Below are 15,760 nucleotides of genomic sequence, written 5' to 3'. Positions count from 1 at the left end.
GCATTTGCCTCCCTGATTTGGATTGGGACCACTGAACACAGGAAGAGGGGGCTCAAGCATTCCCTCTGCACATTTTTAAAATGACCCCAGGCTACTTATATTTGTCTGGCTGGGAGATCTACATGGACTGATAGGGAACACCTAGGGTCCCCCCCCTCAGGGCTGTTTCAGGCTGGGGGGAAAGGCTTGACAGGAAAAACTGAAGCTCTTTCTCTTTGTGTGCTGTGGTCCTCCTAATCCAAATTAGGACTGCGTGTGCCCCGGGCGCTCTTGTTGCCAGCATGGAGCTCTCACTGCACATTTGATCACTCTCATGGACCCAGGGAATGCTCTGGGGAAAATGTACCTGTGCTGAACCACCCCTGGAGAAAGGATTCGGGCCCTGGGTCTAATCCAGTAAGGCAATTCTAACACGTTCATGTTTTGAAAAGGTTGTATGAATGCAGCATTAAATAAACATTGAAATAAGCAGCAAGGCACCTCTCAGAAATAATTGAGATCTTCAGTGTGGCTGGTTAGAAGAAGGATTGGGGTCAAAAATCTGAAATGGATGGGGAAAGGATTGCTGGCTCTGAAAGCGACCCTTGCTTTGGGCAGAGAAGCCTTCCTCCCGCCCTGTCTCTAACCTCAGTGAGTAGATAATTTGGGGGAGGGGGAAAGCATAGTGTTGCATGTGCCCCATTTTCTGTCCAGTTTATTTTTGGGTGAATGCTATGCTTGTTTACTCCAAAGTAAGCCTCACTACATCCAGTGAGCTTAAAACTGCTTTTCTCCCATTGTTGCTGTGTAAAGGCCCTGGTGCTGAATTTTCAGGACTGAAGGCTGTGTGGGAAGGGTGATTTACCATCGCATTCCAACCTGTTTTTATAAAGCAGGTATGGTTTCGCTTCCACTTACATCCATCTTATTGGTGTGAGTTGAATGAAGGGGGAAAAAATCTTTGCATAGGACTAGCAGTTAAAACTTCAGTGTTTTCTTGAAAATTCGCTTCTGGAACAGATCAGACATTTTCCTCATCTGCAGATAGTTAATCTTCTGGCCTTGGGGAGGGGGGGGGGAGCTAAAAGCTGTCTCAGGAAGACCCTTTTTGCTGGAATGTTCCATACCCCCCTGTCACAGTTTCAGTCTCCATGATGGTGTTAGAAATATTTTTTCCAGGAAGAAGCAAGGTACTTGAAATGAAACCCCCAGAAGAGGAAAGCCTTGTACCTGAAAATTCAGTCCTGGCATCTAGAAGTCTGATTCCCCCCGCACACCAGTCCTGCCTTGGGGAGTTTGAGCAAAGGATTTAGCATTCTTGCCCACCGAAGAGTGGTTTGCAGAAGTAGATGATAGCTTTTCTGTAGGGTGCCACTTCAGGCTGCGGATGAGAAGGTCATCGTTTAAAATCTTCCCCTGCATTAAAAAAATTCCCCGCCTGTTACGAAATAGGACATCAGGGAGTAGATTATGCCATGTTTTCTCCATGATCTGCTAGTTTTCTGCATACTATTATTGATCCTTTGTCCCATGCAAAAATGCAGTTCCCCAATCTGCAGTTTGCAATAGTACCAAAAATGTACTGCCTTATCTTTTGTATCGTGCAGAACAGCTCTGAACCCCAAAGGGCCAATACCAGCATAGCATGACATTTGGTACTGATGAAGCACATACAGGTGGGGGAGGGAGAGCCACATAAATGTGCATTTCACAACACTCAGCTGAGGTAGGCTATTTATGTAACTTTCCTCAAAAGAGATCTGGATTCCAGCTGAATCCGGCTCAAGAGGTTTATCCCCCCCCCCCCAAATTAAGTGGACTTTGAATAAGCAATTTAGTATTTGCTTCTCTTCTGTGTTGCTGCACGCAAGAGTTCACATTAGGAGACTGTTGCAGGAGTGCCAAATGTGGCACTGAGATGGTCCCGCAATGTGTGTTTTGAGGGGGAGGAGGAGTGACACTCTGATTGTGGCCATATCAGCTCAAGGAGGCATCTATCTGGCCGTTGGTAGAAACAGCAGGGACACTCTGTCCCAACCAGTAGGGCTCTTCTTTTATTTCCAAGTCCCTGGGGGTTCATTGTGAGTAGAGAGAAAAGGAGTGGTAGGCCGTGCCCTCCAACAGCCTCCCCCTCTTAGGTTGAGCTGCTTCTTTCTCCTCTCCCAAGCTACTGATTGGTGGTGGAAAGTGCCGTAAAATTGAAGCTGACTCATGGTGACCCCTTGTGGGGTTTTCAAGGCAAGAGAGGTTCAGAGATGATTTGCCATTGCCTGCCTCTGTGTAGCAACCCTGGGCTTTCTCCCAACCAAGCATTAATCAGGGCCGACCCTGCTTAGCTTCCAAGGCTCTTTATTAGGAATCCCAAACAGGAGGGAGAGGGGAGAGATGGCCAAGGGGCTTCCAGGAACACTGGTTCCTGACTTTACTCCAGGAAGCATTCGTGGTGTTAACCAGGATGGTTCACCACAGCCAGAAAAGCAAGACTCTTGGCTGTCTAGATACGCCCTTTGGCCATTCTTTGAGGCCGATGCAGGCCGTATCCATGGTGTAAAAGCAGGGACTGAGTTTCTTGCTGTGAAAACAACAGGCAGCAAGCGGCTCTGAATCTGGGGTCTTGCAGGGAGTGGGCATTTGCCTGTTAAGCTGTCTTGCTTAAATTCTGTCTTTTCAGTGCCTGGACCCTCTTCCCGTCTCTCCTCTTTTGTGGGCGAGTAGTTGAAGAGGGTGCTTCCTGTATGGGCAGAACAGGGGTGGGCATCAAACAATTCCATAATCTCTAAGTTTGTAAGAGCAGAATTGGACAAATCCTACATGTTTGCTTCCTTGTCTCCCTAGGACTGTAATGCTCAGCATCCCAAGTGCTGAAACATCTCCAGTTCTTCTGCATTTATGTATTGGTTCTTAGCTCTGTAGCCATGAGAGCTAGAAACTTGTGAAAAAATGAAATGAAAGTTAGGATTCTGATGGTTCTCGGTGGCAATGGTAAAAAAGAGGCCTTGTGGGAGGGGGGGAGGAAATGGCATGGAGGTTGGTTGTGATACACAAATCTGTGCATGCATGCTCCCGTGCCGAATTGGAAACACAGATTTGTGTATCAGTTGGAAGGACTGGGAAAGAACTAGGTCAGCCGGGATCAGTCAAAACTGTGGTTATTGTCGTCCAGAAAGCCTTACCAAGGGCAGCCCATCCACAGGAATGATTATGGCGAGCTGGTAACCAATGAAACATGGTGTGCAAGCCCAACCTATGTCCCCCCTCCCCATTGCTGTTTGCAGTTTGAGGGGAGGAGAAGTTGGCTCTGCGGAGAACCTAGTTGTAGCATTGGGAGTTGTGTGTCTACTAGAGGGTGCCATTCAGCCAGCACTCAGTTGTAGGGCAAGGAGGTCGATACCTCCAGAAGTTGCTCTAAGGTTGTGCCAAGAGGAAAGCTGGGGGGCTGGGCAACCTCAATTCCTCTTGAGGGGTTGGGAAAAACGCAGGAACCCTTGTCAAACCGGTCTTTTTCTGCCAAACCCATTCAGAGTCACCAAAAAAGATTTTAAGGTGCTAGGACTGCCGGTCCCAACAGGAGGGGCTGGAACAGGTCATTGAAATATTGATGAACCAGGCAGTTGCTCTAGCTGCCTCTCCGCCATCTTGTCCTCCTCTTCCCTGAAAACAAACCTCTTCTCAAAAGGGAGTTGACCCACTTCTGCTACAGCTTCCGACAGAAAGATTCCACTTTCCAGCCACATTCTTCTTCCAGGGTGGGGCGTGAGGGAGCCACACCCAGGGTGGGGGGAACAGGCCCCGGTAAGATTCTGTGGGTGACCAGATGCAGTACCTGCCCTTTAAAGGATCGCCTAGAAGGGGGCATTTCAGCTGGGGCAGCTTTTCTTAGCCATGCCTGGCAATGTCCATCTATCCAGATTCCCTGTCCATGGAGTCCTGTTCCTTTTTATGCTTAAGCCAACTGTTGAAGGGTAAAGTAGGCACTTGGGGGGGATATGTTTATTTTCAGTTTGGTGTGGTGGTTAAGTGCACGGACTCTAATCTGGGAGGACCGGTTTTGATTCCCCACTCCTCCACTTGCACCTGGCTGGATGACCTTGGGCAGGCCGTAGTTCTGATAAGAGCTGTCCTTGAAAAACAGCAGTTTCTGTCAGAGTTCTCTCAGCCCCACCTGCCTCACAGGGTGTCTGTTGTGGGGAGGGGAAGGGAAAGGAGTTTGTAAGCCGCTCTGAGACACCTTTCGGTAGTGAAGGGCGGGGTATAAATCCAATCTCTTCTTCTTTTTACCAGAATGTGTGTCTTGTCGCATTTGCAGTTTTTTGTTTGCACAATCTAGAATAAACGTAGCTAAATGAAGAGAATGAACCTTAAAGCACATTGTGTGGGTGTAAAGTGCTGTCAACTCACAGCCAATTTATGGTGATCCCTCATGGGGTCTTCAAGGCAAGAGATGAGCAGAGGTGGTTTGCCATTGCCTGCCTCTGCATAGCAACCCCGGAGTTCCAATACATGAATGCAGAAGGATCAGAGATGTTTCAGCACTTGAGATGCTGGGCATTACATTCCTAGGGAGACAAGGAAGCAAACATGTTGGGTTTGTCCAGCTCTGCCCTTACAAACATCCTCTTAAAAGATTATGGAGCTCTTTGATGCCCACCCCATCCATGCTTATCATCCTGAAGCATTCTGTTCAAACCAGATGAAGGAAAGGACTTCTTCATACAACCCTTCTTAGCTTCTGAGGGCTGACAAGATTGGGCTAGCCTGAGCCATCCAAGTCAGGACAAAAGCACATTGGAACCACATTAAAACCTATCTGGAGGCTTCTTCTTTTGTGTTTCTCATATTGGTACTCCTCATTTCCCCCCCGGGGTTTCTCTTTAACCCAAACCAGAATGCACTAACAAGGGGCACTAAACTATGCCCCCTCCTGTGTCTCCCCTTGCGGTGCTCTCTCTCTTCCAGCGCTGCTGGCTAGTATTTGGAAGGGTGACCTCCAAGGAATGACGCAGAGGCAGGCAACGGCAAACCACCTATGCAATATACCTCCTGCCTTAAAAACAAGTCTAGCTCACCACCTAGTGGTGCATAATGCTAAAGAGCTAGAATATCTAGGATCTCCTGGCTATTCTACACACAATGCCATACGATAATAATAATAATAATAATAATAATAATAATAATAATAATAATAACAACTGCTCTGCTAGTCTGGTTCCAATGTCAGAGCAGAGCACTGGAGAACAGGAAACAGGCAGATTGTCCCTTTAGGTGACCAGGAAAGCTCCCCAAGGGCTGTTAGCAGCCAGGAGTGAGCCAGGCCCCATGAGTGCTGGGTAGCAGGGACCACTCAGCTCTGAATGTTCTTGGGGCGTTTTACCATCCCAGGCTGCTCCTGGGAGCACGGTAAGTCGGGGAAAGAGGCAGGGTTTAGCTGCCATTGTTTGCATGCTCTTTTTAAAAATACATTGCTCCATGAATAATGAATGCACATAGATTTCCCCTTCCCTCTATGTCTAGTGTGATCCAAATGGCTAGGACCCTGTGGTCAGTCTAGGTCCCTGGCTTCCTCTGCCCAGTGGAAGCCAAACATATTCCCCATCTTGAGATGCTTAGACTTATAAGGCAGCCCATAAAGGATTTCAGGCATTGAAACAATCAGTCCACGTCTCTGAATATTCTTGGCATTTCCAAGGCAATCTTCCTGTTTGAAGAATTGCTAGAATTGGGTGGGAAAGGATGCTAGCTTTTGCAGGCAGATAATGGAGTTGGATTAATATTATTCAGCATCTCAATGGCACTTCTGGTGTTTAGAGACAATCTACCAGAAACTAGAAATGAATTATGAGTTTAGTTTACTTCTAGAGTTCTGTAAAACCTTTGGCATCTCAGATAGGGCCCATCTAGCCTAACATCCTGTCTCCAAGAGTAACTGGTTAGGTAACACAGGGAAACTCACAAGCAGGGTATGCCATCTATAGTTTCTTCCCAGCATTTAGTAATCAAAGGTATACTGCCTCTGGATGTGGAGGTTCTACTTAGCTATCATGATTTAATCACTGATAGACAGTGTTCCCTCTAAGCTGTGGAGTCCTGTGAGCAAAAATTCTCCTTTTTGAGCTACCGGCATTAAAGGTGTGAGCGAATGATTTGGCTGCTGTATAAATTAGTTTGCTCTGGTAATGCCCTTCCTGAGCTAAGACAGAAATGTGTGAACCGGAAGCTAAGAAACTGAGCTGGCTCACACTAGCTCAGCTTAGAGGGAACACTGCTGATAGACCTATTCCTCCATGATTTTGACTCATCCCCCTTTCAAGACGTCTAAGTTGGCAGCTATCACCGTATCTTTATTTTTTTAAATTTCATTTATTCCCTTGTCTTTCTCACCAGTGGGTACCCAGAGCAGCTTATATTGTTGTCCTCCTCTCCATGTTATCCTCACAACAACCCTGTGAGCTTGGTTAGGCTGAGCATGGGACACTGACTCAAAGTTACCCAGTACACTTCCATGGCAGCATTGGAACTCGAACCTGGGCCTCCCAGATCCTCATCCAACTGTCTAACCACTATACCACACTGGCAGTGAGTTGCATAAATTAATTATGAGTTGTGTGAAGAAGTCCTTTGCTTCGTCTGGTTTGAACCGAATGCTTCAGGATGATTGGCATGGAGGCTTGGATGACCGGGAGGTGGGGAGTTTGCCAGGATGGAGTGGGGACTCCTTTTTGTTCTGGGAATCCCACACATGAACACACACGAAGCTGTCCAGTACTGAATCAGAACACTGGTCCATCAAGGTCAGCATTGTCTACCCAGACTAGCAGGGGTTCTCTGAGATCTCAGGTAGAGGTCTTTTACATCACATACTACCTGATCTTTTTAACTGGAGATGCCAGGGATCAAACCTGGGACCTTCTGCATGCCAAGCGGAGGCTCTACTGCTGAGCCATGACCCTCTTCCCACGGCCCCTAGTGCCAATTTTAATTTGCAGCAGAGCTGCATTTGAAATATGCTGTGTGTGTGTGTTTTCACACAACTCTGCTTGAAAATGGATTATCAGCTTTGCAGTTTAGGTTGGTCATCGATAGTGATAGGTGTTCATCTCCTAAAATGCTCTGGCTTGTTCCAGGTTAGGTGGCTCATCAGAGGTGCAGAATCTCTGACCTGTGATTTTTGGTTTGGAGCACATGTGGAAGGTCTCAGTTTCATTCCCCAGCATCATCAGTGAAAAGGATTTTGGGTAATGGGCAAAAAGAGACTCCATCTCTGCTAGAGGCCCCAGAGAGCTATTGCCAGTTGCAGGAGAGAAAACTGAGCTAGCTGGTCAGACCCTGTATAAGGTAAGATGCCTTTGCACTAACAGGATAAACAAAGAGAACTACCAGCCCCTTCCCCAATGGCCACCCAATGCCAAGACTCTGACAAGTCTTTAGAGGATTAGGCAAGCATTTGGGAACCTGACTTCCATCAGGAGGGGGGGGGGGGGGGGGGGCGTCATGCTGCTTGGCATATCTTTTCCTGTTCCTGCTGTCAAATATGTGCCAGGCACTGTACAAATTAAGAAAAGATCCTGGCCTCAAGCCAAGGGCTTCTCATCGGCTTTAGAAAGCTGAAAAGTTAGCAGTGAACTGGAGAAGGCAGGATGAAAGAAATGGAAGTCCAGGTAAGCCTCTAGCCAAAATACAGATTTTAATTGAACTTCACTGAAATTGTTCATTGATGCTTTAAAATCTAGAAATTTAGAATATATAATTAATTGGAAATGATTACTTGAAAAGAGGACAAGCTAAGCACACAAGGCTGCCTTATACTGAATCAGACCATCGATCCATCTTTAGCATTGTTTAAATTGCTTACTTGTGTGTTTTTACACTCTTATGTAAGCCGCCCTGAGCCAGCCTTGGCTGGGAGGATGGGGTATAATTCTGATTTATAATAATAAATAAATAAATAAAAATTTAAAAAATGAAATTAAATTATACCAAAGGACTTGTGAGACTTCATGTTCTTCAAGCTTTTCTAATAAGGCAAAGTATTCATATATACATGAAATGATACAGAAAAACAGGATTGATTCCAGTTTTTTCAAGGCTGAAGATCCGTATGAGCTACCTGAGTCAGATTGAGGTGACATGACATCCAGGCCTGGATGGCATACATCCGAGAGTTCTGAAAGAACTCAAATGTGAACTTGTGGATCTCCTGACAAAAATATGTAATCTTTCATTAAAATCTGCCTCCATTCCTGAGGACTGGAAGGTAGCTAATGTCACTCCCATCTTTAAAAAGGGTACCAGGGGAGATCTGGGAAATTACAGGCCAGTCAGTCTGATATCAATACCGGGTAAAGTGATGGAAACTTATTAAGAAGAGAATTAGTAGGCACATTGATGAACAAAAACTATTGAGGCAGACTCAGCATGGGTTCTGTAAGGGAAGATCTTGTCTCACTAACCAGTTAATGTTCTTTGAGGGAGTGAACAAACAAGTGAACAAGGGGGACCCAACAGAAGTTGTTTACCTTGACTTCCAGAAAGCTTTTGATAAAGTTCCTCATCAAAGGCTCCTAAGTAAGTTCAATAGTCATGGGATAAAAGGACAAGTCCTCTTCAGGATCAAAAACTGGCTAATTAATAGGAAACAGAGAGTGAGTATAAATGGGCAGTTTTCACAGTGGAGGGTGGTAAGCAGTGGGGAACTGCAGGGATCAGTACTTGGTCCGATGCTTTTTAACTTGTTCATTAATGATTCGGAGTTGGAAGTAAGCAGTGAAGTGGCTAAATTTGCAGATGACGCAAAAAATGTTCAGGGAGGTGAAAACCAGGGAGAATTGTGAGGCACTCCAAAGGGATCTGTCGAGGATGGGCGAGTGGGTGTCAACATGGCAAATGGGGTTCAATGTGGCCAAGTGCAAAGTGATGCACATTGGAGCCAAAAATCCTAACACACTGATGGGGTCTGAACTGGCAGAGACTGACCAAGAGAGAAATCTTAGAGTTGTAGTAGATAACTCAATGAAAATGTCAAGACAGTGTGCGACTGCAATAAAAAAGACCAACGCTATGCTGGGGATTATTAGGAAGGAAATTGAAAACAAATCAGCCAGTATTATAATGCCACTGTACAAATCGATGGTGTGACCTCCTTTGGAATATTGTGTACAATTCTGGTCACCACACCTCAGAAAAGATATTATGGCATTGGAAAAATGGTAGAAAAGGGCAACTAGAATGATAAAAGGGTTGGAACACTTTCCCCATGAAGAAAGGTTAAAGCACTTGGGGCTCTTTAGCTTGGAGAAACAACGACTGAGGAATGACGTGATAGAGATTTACAAGATTATGCATGGGACAGAGCACGTAGAGAAAGAAGTACTTTTCTCCCTTTCTCACAATACAAGAACTCATGGGCACTCAATGAAATAGCTAAGCAGTCGGGTTAGAACTGATAAAAGGAAGTACTTCTTCACCACACTTGGAATTCACTGCCACAGGAGGTGGTGGTGGCTACAAGCATGGATGGCTTCCTTTCTGGCTTCCTGGTTCTGTATTTCTTTGACTCCTTTATCTGCCTTATTCTGTCCTGTAGTTTACCTTCCAGGGCCATCCTAACCTATAGGCAGTGCAGGAAGGCGCCAAGCTTGGTGGGAGGGATAATGGAATTGTTCCTCAGGACTCTGGGAGACCCCATCCTGTCTGACACAGGAGAATACCATGTGCTGTTACTCGATTGTTTTTTTAAGGGGGTTAAAGAAAAGATGGAAAGCAGTGGCTCAGTGGAAGAGGCTCTGCTTGGCATACAGAAGGTCCCAGGTTCAACCTCCAGCATTTACAGTTAAAAGAACCTGTTAGTAGGTGATGTGAAAGACCTCTGCCTGAGATCCTGAAGGGCAACCGCCTGTCTGAATGGGGCACCAGACTGGAATGGGGCTCTTGAGGGCACCAGAGTGGAGGGCAAGAATGTCCCCTCCTGTTTTTCTGGGCACAGCCCCTTCCTCCCACTCAATTGGCTAGGAAAAGCAATTGTAGCGGGGAAGATGTTTGTGCAGAGAAAGAAACATTGCCGGGGCAGCAATGGACCCTCAGCCAGTCAGGCCTTGCTTTGGGTGTGAATGTAGTTTGGCCATTAATACTCTTTAGGGATCAACTGGATGCTGCTCTGGTTAGATAGAAGGGGAAACTCCTTTGTGTGTGTGTCTCTCACTCTCCCCCACTAGAGCTGGGCTTTCAAGTGGAATTGCCTTTAAATGCATTCGGAACATGCAGAGGGAAATGCATGTGCCATTAAGAGCAGCTTTGAAATATTCCTTCGGTGCAGTCACAGCAATATGACAAGCAGAAGAATAGCCACCAGGAAATTTCCACCTACACGCTGGGTGGGTCAAGCTGTAATTTTCCCAGCCTGTTGGGGGGAAAGAGGAATTGAGAAGTAGCTCTAGGTTTTAAAATTAAGACCATTTAATAGCTCTGTAGGGTTTGCCTCCCCTGTGTCCGTCCCAATGGTAGGGATGTTTCTTGACCCTTTTTGCACCTCTTGTGTTTTCTTGAGAATGCTGGAGATTTCAGGTTCCAAGACATGTGCTGAGAAGGGCACACAGGCTTGGTATAAGCCGGCTTTATCCTTTGGCGGGATCCTGTTTCCTCTGGATGTCCACCTCTCCTCCTAGCCCTTCCTCCTTGCCAATGCAAAGGTGGCCCCAATATGTGCAGAATTCCGCTCCGTCTAAGCGAAAGCTGCAGGTGAACAATAGGAAGGTGCTCAGCATGAAAAGAGGGACTGACGAGAACTGTGGCCAGCTTGATTGCATGGGCAACCCAAGCTTTGTCTCAATCTGGGATTCCCAGTAGTATGACAGATAACGTTGAGGAGTGGCAGCACCTCATCTTGCAGGGGGCTTTGGTAGAGGGATCGTGCAGCTCAGACATCTGGGACAGCAAACTGATCCCCCCCCCCCAGACTTGTCCACCTACATTTTAGAACTGATATGGGTGGGGTAGTTCGTGAGTCTGCCATTCATCACCAGTCCCATTGAATTGGACACATCACACTCTGTGGCTGGTGCCATGTGTCTCTCCAGCTGACCCCTCACGTTCTATGTTACCTGGCTGCCATACCAGACTCTGTGCCCGTTGGGGGAGACATTGCTGGCAGCTGCTGTGGGACAAAGGCGTATTAACTTCGAAGAAGAAGAAGAAGAGGTTGGATTTATACCCTGCCCTTCACTTGGAGTCTCAGAGCGGCTTACAAACTCCTTTCCCTTCCCCTCCCCACAACAGACACCCTGTGAGGTGGGTGGGGCTGAGAGAACTCGGACACAAACTGCTCTTTTTCAAGGACAGCTGTGCCAGAGCTTGTGACTGACCCAAGGTCACATCAGCAGGTACAAGTGGAGGAGTGGGGAATCAAACCCGGTTCTCCCAGACTAGAGTCCGCACACTTAACCACTACACCAAACTGGAGAGCCATGTATTGAGGATGGGACTTGGCAGCAGTCAGGTGTCAAAGCTTATCTGCATGGGGAAGCAGTGTTAGGGTTGCTAACTTTGGGTTGGGAAATTCCTGGAGATTTGGGGCGGGGTCTGGGGAGGGGAGGGACCTCAGTGGGGTATGATGCCACAGAGAAGAAGAAGAGAAGAGATTGGATTTATACCCCACCCTTCACTACCCAAGGGAGTCTCAGAGCGGCTTACAAACTCCTTTCCCTTCCCCTCCCCACAACAGGCACCCTGTGAGGTGGGTGGGGCTGAGAGAACTCTGACACAAACTGCTCTTTTTCAAGGACGGCTGTGCCAGAGCTTGTGACTGACCCAAGGTCACATCAGCAGGTGCAAGTGAAGGAGTGGGGAATCAAACCCGGTTCTCCCAGATTAGAGTCCGCACACTTAACCACTACACCAAAGTAGAGCCCAGCCTACGAAACCAACATTTCCTCCGGGGAAGTGTTTGTGTACTTGATTATTTGCTTTATCTGCCTGAGACCCTGGAGAGCTGGTGCCAGTCTGAGTCAGCTTGAACTTGATGGACCAAGGGTCTGATTCGTTATAAGGCAGCTTCATGTGTTCATGAATGGGACCCAAAGCAGCTTGCATCATTCACCTCTTCTCCATTTTATCCTCACAACAACTACCCAGTGATTTTCTCTGGATTTTATAACTGCTGTGGTTTTTAAGATGTCTTATTTATATTGTAAGCTGCCTTGAGTTCCGCAAGGGAGAAAGGCGATTAATAAATGTTTTAAATAAATAAATAGTAGGTTAGGCTGAGAGGGCCCATAGTCACCCAACAAGCTTCCATGGCAGAGTGAGGATCTGAATTTGGGTCTCCCAGAGCCTGGTCCGACACTGTAACCACTCCTCCATGCTGGACTTCCTTTAGGTATTCGTGGCCTGCAGTGGTGTTCATCCGAGTGAGTGTTCTGAAAAGAGTGATATTTTCTTCCTGGTCTGTTAGCAGCAAAGGCTCCTGTGGCCAAAGCTTCCATTTGTGTGCATGCCAAGAGGCCTGCCCTGTCCTTGGGGAGATGGGTGTCCTGCCTGGGGTTTATAGCTGTGCTGCTGCAAGTGAGCTGCAGGTGGCTCCAGAGTTAGGTTATGTGGCTTTCTCTGTGCAGAATTGGTGGGGTGGGATAGGCAACAGGGGGCAGGGAATCTTTGTCACTCCATGGAGATAAAGACCGGGTTATCTGAAGGATCGTCTTCTCCCATATGTTCCTGTCCAGGAATTAAGATCACAGGGACAACATAAGAACATAAGAGAAGCCAATATTGGATCAGGCCAATGGCCCATCTAGCCCAACACTCTGTGGCCAGAAATACCAGGTGCCATCAGGAGGTCCAGCAGTGGGGCCAGGATACTAGAAGCCCTCCCACTGTCCCATCAGTCAAAGAAGCTCGTTTGGTAGGTAGGTACATGAGAGAGGGCCTTTTCAGTGGTAGCACCACAATTATGTAACAGGCTCCCCAGAGAGGTGCTCTTGGTGTAGTGGTTAAGTGCGCGGACTCTAATCTGGGAGGACCGGGTTTGATTCCCCACTCCTCCACTTGCACCTGCTGATGTGACATTGGGTCAGCCGCAAGCTCTGGCACAGCTGTCCTTGAAAAAGAGCAGTTTGTGTCAGAGTTCTCTCAGCCCCACCGACCTCACAGGGTGTCTGTTGTGGGGAGGGGAAGGGAAAGGAATTTGTAAGCCGCTCTGAGACTCCAAGTGAAGGGTAGGGTATAAATCCAATCTCCTCCTCCTCCTCCTCATCCTCCTCCTCCTCCTCCTCCTCCTCCCTTTTGCTCTTCAGGAAGCAGTTGAAGACAGTTTTATTTAGGACTACATTTGGTTAAGTTCAGTAGCAATCCCCCCCCCCCAAAAAAAGTTCAGTAGCAATCCCAACATAGGTGTGAATCAGACAACAACATCTGGGAAGCGCCCCGCAGCCATAGGTAACCCATTCTGCTCCGCCACAGAAGCGGAGTTAAAAGACTCCAGGAAAAATCCGGTAGTTAATGGGTTGCAACGGCCCACGGACGGACTTTCCCGTGTCTGATCGCTCCAGCACGCTCTCATGGCGTCGGTTTCAAAGGGAGGTGCCTTCTATCAATTGAGGAAGCTTCTCAGCCGGCCCACAATTTCGGCCTCAATATTGAATCAAAACCCGCTTTCAAGTCAATGAAAGCAGCAAAAAGTGAATTAGGACCTTTAGCAGTGTATTTTTCTATAAGGTGTTGAATTGTAAGGCAGTGGTCCAAAGTGGATCTAAACTCTCTAAAACCAGCTTGCTCTGACACAATCACATTTTCTTGTATTAGCCAATCCTCAAGCTTTACCAGAAGGTGTTTAGCATATAACTTGCTACATATATTTAAAAGGCTAATAGGCCGATAATTTGTGGGCTCTTCTCTTGAGCCCTTTTTGAATATGGGGACCACTATTGCTGTATTCCACTCTGAGGGGATAAGGCCTGAAGAATCGATAAAAGTTAAAAGGGCTGTAAGGAAGGGTGCCCACCAATCGATATTTTCTTTCAAAAATTCAGGTGGCAGTCTGTCAGACCCTGAAGCCTCAGCAGATTTTAATTGAACAATATAGGATTTAATTTCCTCTTGAGAAACTGGTGACCAGGAAGGCAAGTCCTCAAAATCGGCAGTTGTCACTGGGGTTCAAGGAGAGTCTTTATACAATTGCTCAAAAAAAGTAACCCATTTGCAGGGCTGTATTGGGGGATCAGTCTGAGAGAATTTTTTTTGTTTTTTTATCAGTGACCAATCGCTAAAAGAGGGAGGAGTTTTTCTGTTTGGCAGCCAGAATTAATTCTGCCCAAAGAGCTTCAGTGTAATTTTTTTCTTTTGTTGGATTAGGTGTTTGTAATCCATTTTTTGTGACCAGAGTTCTTGTTGGATTAGAAATCTTTGGTTGCCACTTGATTTTTTAAACTGATAATAAATGGCAGAAAACTGTTTTCTTGCTTTTTGCCTATCCACATCAAACCAGGGTTTAGATTTTTTGTAAGATGTGGTGGAATGGCCTTTAGGTTCACATAGGCCCTGTTCATACGAGGGGTTTTGGAGCGAGACAGAACGGGGGCGGATCAAACGGGTGCAATCTCACGGCAACATCTGGGAATCGTTGCCTGTCCGTCCCCAATCTGTCTCTTCCACGCGAAAACCCGCACTAAAAAGAGCCACCTACCTGGGTGGTTCTTGCGAAGTAGAGCGGCTAAAACCGGCCGTGGGATCGGCCGCACGTCCTTGCAGCGGCACATCCCGGCCTCCGGCCGAACTGCGCATGCTTGAGCATGCGCAGTTCGGCGGCCTCCCCCTTGCCTCCGACTCGTCCTCCCCGGCATGTGATCGTGCCGGGGAGCAACGGCACGCGGTTCACGGGATCCGTGGGATCCCGCCCGCGCATATCTTTTTTGATGCGGCTCTCTTTAGCCGCGCTTCGCCTCGTGTTTTCCGTGCCGTGTGGCAGGGGCCATAGAATAGTTTTAAAATCCTGGACAAATCTATTATAACATGTAAGAAGGTCACTCTGTATGTTAAATTCCTGGTAGGTAATTTTGGAACCTTTAGCCTCAATTACTTTTCTGCTTGCATCTGAGGAGACCATCTCACCCTACGACCTAATACCTGGGAACCTTCATGTAAAGACTGAAGGGAAGTGGCTTGAAATAAAGAAGGAAACTTAAATCGGACGAAGAGGGGGAAATGGTCACTATAAAAAAAATGGAAGCACCTTAAAGTTAGTTATTAGAGGTAACAAGTGGAGACCCGCAAAAAACTTGTGGGATGGTTATCTCATTCATCGCACCTTTGCTTCCTCTCCTCACCCCCTACCTCTGTCACACTATTTCTCCTCCATGCATGTGACTTCCTCTCTCTTTCTGACCTGTCATCTTTCTCTTTGTTTTTCTGCCTCCCCACTTCATCATTCTTCCTCTCTCTTTCTGCCCCCACCCCATCATTCTTTCTTTCTGCCCCCATCACTCTCCCAGCCTCCTGCCTGCTCCCTCCCCCACTCCGCAGAGCAGCAGCAGCAGTGGTGGCAGTGCTCCTAGCTACCCACCTGCTTCCTCTCCCCCCACAGCAGCAGTGGCAGTGGTCTGGGAATCACAACGGATCTCCCAGCTACAGAGATCAATTCACCTTAGAGCTGCCAGCTCCAGGTTGGGAAATTCCTGGAGATTTGGGGGTGGAGCCTTGGGACAGTGAGACTTTGGGTGGCAAGCAGCCTCAGCAGGGTATGATGCCATAGACTCAACCCTCCAAAACAGCCATTTTATCCTGGGCAACTGATCTCTGA

Source organism: Gekko japonicus, unplaced genomic scaffold (genome assembly GCF_001447785.1).
Source record: "Gekko japonicus isolate JY-2015 unplaced genomic scaffold, Gekko_japonicus_V1.1 scaffold203, whole genome shotgun sequence".
In the NCBI taxonomy this organism is placed as follows: domain Eukaryota; kingdom Metazoa; phylum Chordata; class Lepidosauria; order Squamata; family Gekkonidae; genus Gekko; species Gekko japonicus.
The sequence above is the reverse complement of the archived record's forward strand: the minus strand, read 5'-3'. Positions refer to the sequence as shown.